This window comes from Lupinus angustifolius, chromosome LG05 (assembly GCF_001865875.1).
Source record: "Lupinus angustifolius cultivar Tanjil chromosome LG05, LupAngTanjil_v1.0, whole genome shotgun sequence".
Lineage (NCBI taxonomy): Eukaryota > Viridiplantae > Streptophyta > Magnoliopsida > Fabales > Fabaceae > Lupinus > Lupinus angustifolius.
The window spans coordinates 12,171,587-12,178,985 of record NC_032013.1 but is presented as its reverse complement, the minus strand read 5'-3'; the positions used below and the strand labels follow the sequence as shown (position 1 = coordinate 12,178,985).

Sequence of the window (7,399 nt, the reverse complement as noted above, 5' to 3'; positions counted from 1 at the left end):
TTATCCCTGTTCTGTTAATCGATTAAGTTTGTTCTGTTAATCGATTATCTTCATCCTGTAATCGATTAATTAGGGGTGATTCAACATTAAGTGTTGAGTTTCGAAAAGCGGCTATTCTAACCGCTACACCTATTCAACCCCCCTTCTAGGTGTATTGTAACCACTAATACCTAACAAAATGTTGTTAAATGAACTTCCATATTATTCTACCTACCAAGAGTACTTCTCTAAGTAATAAAGGGGAGAAGATAAAGGGGAGAACAATGAAAATGGGAGCATCACACTTTGAATGTCAAATACACAACCTGAACCTGATCTCTCAACATTGATCATATCATCAAGCTTTTCATCAAACAAAGATTTGGTAGATTTGGTGTGGAGTCTGTCATAGAGTTTGTTATCATCAAAAAGGAGGAGATTGAAAGTGAAATGCACCATTGAAGATTGATCTATGTTTTGATGAAGACAAACATGAAGGCAAGCTTGAAGATCATTCAACAAACAACATACCGAGGACTCAAGTGGTGACTTATTAGACTCAGGTTATAATTCTTTATTATCTTTTTAGAAGTCTAAGATGTTTGCCATAGATATTGAGTCTAGGTTTGGTAAACCTAGGTGTGAGTCTCACAAGACTTAATAAAATAATTAATCCACTAAAATGAGACATCATCTAGAAATATATGATAATTAGGTTCATGCATTTGAATACATTAATTTTGTGCATTAAATGTATTATATTTGGAAATCATGTATTGCATGAGTATATATCATATAGGTAGTTCACCATGCACTAACAAGCTGATTTCACCATGCATTAACAAGCTGATTTTACACTGTTTAATGGATTATGAATTCTATTAATCCATTAACTTGATCAATTATGAATAGTGTTAATCGATTAACAGAATCACAGTTTCAACAGAAAACTGAAAAATTGAAAACAATTATTTTCAACAACCCGTTAATCGATTAAATGAGTACTTAATCGATTAACTGATTACTTAATCGATTAACTAGGACTTTAGACAGTTTTCTATTTAAACTGAAATCTCAGCATATGTGGAATAAGAATCCATACATTTTTACATCATTCTCTCTGCATATTTTCGATTGACTCACTGTCATATCTAGGAGAAAATATTGCACGTTGTATTAGGAAAAAGATTAGATTATGCTAAAGCTTTAAGTTTCATATTCATATTGCATGGTCTTTGAAAATCCTTCTTCCATCATTTTTGTGTTTCTTGGAAAGAAAAGAGATAGTTTTTAATGATTGCATAATTTCAGAAACCTCATGCATGTCCATTCATATTAGACTAGGAAGTCTTGTGAGTTCTTGCTTAGGTTTTAGTCTTTGATCTCTATTGTAAAATCCGAGTATTAAGTACTCATTAACAACTCAAAGCGTTGTAATTCAAGGATTAGGAAAATCCTAGCTGCGGTTAGGTAAGGTGTTCTTCACAAAGACTTGGAGGTCTTGGGATAAAGATCGATACCTTGGCTGGGGCCAATCGCGGTAAGAAAGGTTTTCTTGGGAGGCGATTTTTGGAAAGGTCAAACCAAGGGTGACGAAATTCTTTGGGTTCCAAGAAAGGAGCGTTCGAGCCTATAATTGGAAGCGTGTATATAACTATACATGTGTTCTAGAGTGAAGAAGAAAATCTCCCAAGATCAGAAGGGGAGACATGAAGGTTAGGTAAGGTGTTCTACACAAAGACTTGGAGGTCTTGGGATAAATAACGATACCTTGGTTGGGGCCAATCGCGGTAAGAAAGGTTTTCTTGGGAGGCAATTTTAGGAAAGGTCAAACCAAGGGTGACGAAGTTCAATGGTTCCAAGAAAGGAGCATTCGAGTCCTGTAATTGGAAGCGTGTATGTAACTATACATGTGTTCTACAGTGAAGAAGAAAATCTCCCAAGATGAGAAGGGGAGGCATGAATGTAGTTTTGCAGTGGACCGCAAAACGAACCAGGATAAAATCATTGCGCAATCTTTTCTTTCCCTTTCTCTTTTATATTTCAAGTTGTAATATTGCATGATATAACATGATAATTTGTATATTGGTTCTGTGCTATAACTAGTTTAATTTTGTGTAAAAATATTTGGTATATCATTGCATGATTTCTCGTAACCTGCCGTGCAAAAGAGCTGTTAAACAAGATTTTATGCATTCTGTTTTTTACTGTGTTTAATCGATTATGAACAGTGTTTAATCGATTAATTGAGCATTTTCCAGCAAGTGTGCAAAAACACAAAAGCGGAACTTGAACTCTGTCACACCTATTCAATCCCTTTTGGATGTATTTTGTCCCCGATACTTAACATTTTCTTTTTTGTTGTCATGAAGTTATTTATGTCAATGCACGATTGCAAATTGAGTGGGAGGATGCACTTCAAATCCATGGAAGTGGGCTGGTAATAACTAAAATTATGTTAACTGATGTTTTATTGAAACACAATACACAATTTTAGGGAACTACATTTTAAAGTAGTAATGGTATTTTTTATGACTGATATCTTTCTACTTACGTGATCATGATCAAGTCTTTGTTTATTTTTTTGGTCAGTGCTTAACAAGTGAAGGTTTTGAATTGACAAGAGTTACTCTAGTGGATGTCGAAGGACAGGTAAACCCTGAATTTATTATTTGAAATCCACACTTTTAAAAATAAATGCATCCGCTAGTACTGCTACTGCTATTTGGAGGCTGTTAGATTTTAAATTTCTAGAAATCATTATAGCTAATATAGTTTTTTGTATGTCGTTTTTTTCCTAAATAACTTTTTTTCTGTTCTGGTATAATAAGTTGGCCTATTTGTTCAGTTCTGAACAGATATTTTTCTGAGCACCCCTTGTATCAAAACTTTGTTATGTTGCTCATGGCTTCATGGATATGATTGCATTCTGGCCCTTACCGAAGAACCTAGTTTATTTTTATTTATTAGACACTAGTATTAGCCTGTGATATCAGTTAGTTTGTTAGTTTGCCAACTGAGCAGGTGCAAAGTGCAATCATTAGGCTTAGCTAATATCTCTTGGCTTGCTCTGTAATCATTATGATATAACGCAATAACTGATTTCAGTTATAGCTCTCTCTCTTTCTCCTTTTCTTCCTCTTCCTCTTCCTCTTCTCACTTCTCTTCAGATTCTGACATTATTAATGGTGCTTTATGTATTTTCTATTAAAAACTGCATGCTATCACATTGAGTCTCAACATAAGGGTAAGGTTGCATGTTTTGGACCCGGAAGTCATGAGTTCAAATCATGGAAACGCCCTCTTTACTTGTAGGAGTAAAGCTGACTATATCTTCCCTCCCATACCCCACTAGGTGGGAGCCTATGCACTATGCCTCCAGTTTTACTCTCGCATTGAAATTCTGATTTGGGTGTTGTTCATTGTCAGAACAATTTTTAAGAACCGGAAGCATCCTTTTTAAAATTCTCAAAGTATGAATATTCACTTCTACGATGATATCTTATTTTCTAATGTTTGTAACTTTGAATTTTATCCTTTCAGGTTTTGATAGATAATCTGGTTAAACCATCAAATGCTATTACTGATTACAATACCAGGTGCACTGTTGTTTAAGCTCTTCGGAAACCTTCGTAAAAAGGTTTATTATTTAGGATCGGAAAAAATAAAAAAGTTTGTTTGAGAAAGGTGTGTATTACTTGTAAGAGAGTTGCAAAATGTTTGTTACCAGTAAGAGAGTTGTGTTACCTGTATCTTGTGTGTTACCAGTAAGAGAGTTGCGAAAGGTTAAAACTGATTGTTTATAATAATTTTCTCCCATCCTTATGTTGCTGTGCCCTGTGGGTCTCTATCAGTGGTCTGTATAGGATTTTATATCTGTCACATTTCTCTATTTCCTTTTCCCTTTGGTGGGTGGTAGTTTGGGTCTCAGACTCTGACCTCATTGTTGCATCTGCTAATGTGGCTTACTGTTTTTTATTGCCGAGATATATATGTATGTCTTGTTGGTTTCCATTTGATAAATGGTTGAAACTTTTATGAAATAAACAGATTAAAAAGAATTTGAAATATTTTTGTTGGCGTGTTAGAAACCCTTAAACAGTGGGAAACTTATGGATGATAATATTCTATTTGGGCTACTGTAATCTATTTGTAATGTAAGCAAAAGCCAAAAAACATAAAAATAAAAAGGCTTAATTGCACTTTTGGTCCCTCAATTTTTGTGATTGTATGATTTTAGTTCCCCTGTTTTATTTTCATGACGTTTTGTCCTCCGACTTTCCAATTTGTGTGCTAACTATTAGTACCTTTCTCCATCTTCTCTTAGTTATTGGCGTTAATTCCGGTTTTCCTGGTTCAAATGTATGATCTCAACTTCTAAATTTCTCAGAACTTGCTTATGTCAGTATCAGACTACCAGTTGGTGTATAAGCAGCATGCTGACGGGGCGTGTGAAGACTGATATATTAATGTTCAGTGCTAAATCGTACATCGTTAGTCCCTTTGCCCATCATTTTTTCTAGACACTCATCAACCTACTATTACCGTTGTTATATCAATTTTATATTAGTAATCAATTGACTCTATATCAGCACATCACTTGGAAAAATTAGCAGTCCGTTAGCCACAAACAATTTATGTGACCTCAGATGAATGGGGACTAATAGTGCACATGCTAAGAAGTTGGAGGACTAAAAGTCGTAAAAATAAATTGGAGGGGCTAAAATAGCACATTCATGAATGATGTGGGACAAAAAGTACATTAATCCAAAAAGGCAAAAATAAAAAAGAAATATATTCCATGTTGACAAAAAAGAATAATAAAAGTAAAGGTTAAACTTTTCCCCCACATGATATGTATTTCTCTGTGAAGACCCAATTTTGTCCGGCACAGGAAAGACCCAAAACATTTTAAATAAAAAATAATAAATTTTATTTATTTTTGTATCTTCAGAAATTTTAATATTTAATGAATAAAAATAATTAAACCATTTTTATGAAACTTTTATAATCATTTTCGAAATTATTAAATTAATTCAATTTAAGTTAGTGATAGAAGCTTCATTTTCAAAAATAAAAAATAAGTTCCTAAATCTAGGTGATTGAGTTAACCAAAAATTCAAAAATAAGAAAAAAGAATTAAATTAAAATAGACCCTAAAAAAAGCATATAATCATTTTTCTAAAAAAAGGATAAACATTATATTATTATTTAATTTTTATTATTTCGAATTTTATTATAAAATAAATAAAAGATAATTAAAAAGATTTTTTTATTAATTTTTACAATTAATTTCGAATTTATAAAATAAATAAGATAAGCGACATATTCTAAATATCCCTTTTAAATTTCAAATAAACAATAAAATATTTTTTTATTTTAGTTTTTCGAAAATATAAATTTAAAATAATTTAGACATATTCAAAAATATTTTTATTTATTTTTTGTGAATTAATTCGGATATAAAAATAAATAAATACATAAACCAATTTAAAATGTCTTTTATTAAATGAAAAAATAAAAATAATAAATTAAAAAAATAATAAAACACCAAGTCAAATCTGACTTGGTGGGTGCCTACTAATATGGGATTAAAGATTAGTGAGAATTAATTTTGTTAGCAATTTTTTAGGATTAAGTTAGGGTTTAAAATTTTATAAATAAGAGAGGTTTAGTTAGTGTTAAGGGGTTCTCTTCTTGGTTCCAAAAATAGTTAAGAGAAAAGGCAAAAAAAGAGAGAGAAAAAATTTGCCTTGAAAACTGTGCACAGAAGAAAGTGAGGAACGTGTAATCCAGTGTGGGCAGACCTCTGCAAGGAGCGTGCTCCATCGCCCTTGCCATTGGATCAGTCTTCATCACGTCCATTTTGTTGACTAGAAACTGAAGCCAACCAGAGCCTGACACGTAGGCGAGTGCATATTGTCACAAATAGACACGTGCACATACAAACCAAGCACCCCATTCCCAGGTAGAGTTCCAGTGTGGCTGTGCTTAGACTCCATGCAGTGTGCTCATCTTCCACCCATTCCTACGCTGACACGTGGGCGGGTGCAATCTTGGTCTGTGGACTCGTTTGTAGCAGATCAGCGTCCCTCTTCAGCAATGGTTCAGTACACCCGTGTACACCCTAGACTCTGTGTACCTCCATGCAGAGCCTACCGCAGCCTGCCACGTGGCACAGTTCCTAGAGTGAAGTCCCTTCAGCCACTCCCTGTGCGACACGTAGACGCTTACTTTGCTCCCTGTTGCACATGATTATTTCCCAGACAGGTATTAATTCTATCACTCCTTTGTTTCTAAAGCAATTTAAATTCTTTTGAAAATAATAACTATATTTTACCAAATGAAAATTTATATAATATTTTTGTGATAGTAAGTGAAGATACTAAATAATTTATTTTTAAATAATAAGTAATAAGTAATAATTTTATTTATGTTAAGTAATAATAACGTGTCAAAATTCCTTTAGTGTAACTAATAATAATTTTCCTTTTTATGACTTCTTTTAGAAGTTGATAAATTTTTTTCTCTCACTATAATTAAATAAAATTTGTCTTTATTATTAGGACATGAATCAAAATGACCTGTGGCTATTATTTCATGTGCAGATTTAGTGGAATAACATCTGAGATGTTTGATGCGGTGACAACAAATCTGAGAGACATTCAGGTTTTGTTAGTTTAGTTGTCTTGCATTGTTGTTTGTTCCATTCCTGTTAATAGGCACAAATGATAGTACTGTGGTAATCCGTATTTGTCGAAAGTTTCTATTGTACTGATTTATTTTACTTGCTTTCCCATGTTCAAGAAGAGTTTCTAAAGCTGGTTTACAAAGAGACTATCCTTGTTGGGCATTCTTTGGAAAATGATTTATTAGCATTGAAAATATCTCATGATTTGGTAATTGACACAGCTGTATTATATAAACACCCACGGGGATCATCACATAAAAGTGCTCTACAGGTTCTTGAGCTTCAAATAGATCATATTCTGGAAGCTATTTTCATTCTTGTGTATCATGATTTCATGTTTCAAGCAGTTGTTTTTTTGTTGAGCATTACCTTGAAGTAGATTCTGTTTAGCTCTAGATTCAGGTAGAATAACATCAGATATACTTCGTTCTGTATTATCCGTTTATATTCACCTGGTTTGCCATTTTGTGTAGACTAACTGCTATAACAAGTTTTTGGCTTCACTCTTGAAATAGGGCCTGACTTTGGTTCCCCACCATCTTTTATTAGGAAAAAACTCCTTTCCATTTTGAGCGAGTCCGACAAAGCCTCCTCCTTGATTGATGATATATCCATAGTAAAGTGATATGCTTCTCAGTCATCTCATTCAATTCCAATGACCTCTGATGATGCACTAGCAAAGACCAACATGGAGTATATGTATTAGCTATATATATATATATATATATA

The 7,399-nt window shown here is 33.2% G+C and overlaps 1 long non-coding RNA gene across 1 annotated transcript; it reads left to right on the top strand.

Annotated features, from left to right (window-relative positions):
* On the top strand, positions 2,571 to 6,649 carry LOC109347839. The gene is made up of 3 exons (XR_002107661.1): positions 2,571 to 2,631; positions 3,523 to 3,578; positions 6,588 to 6,649. It is a non-coding gene; the product is annotated as an uncharacterized LOC109347839 (long non-coding RNA).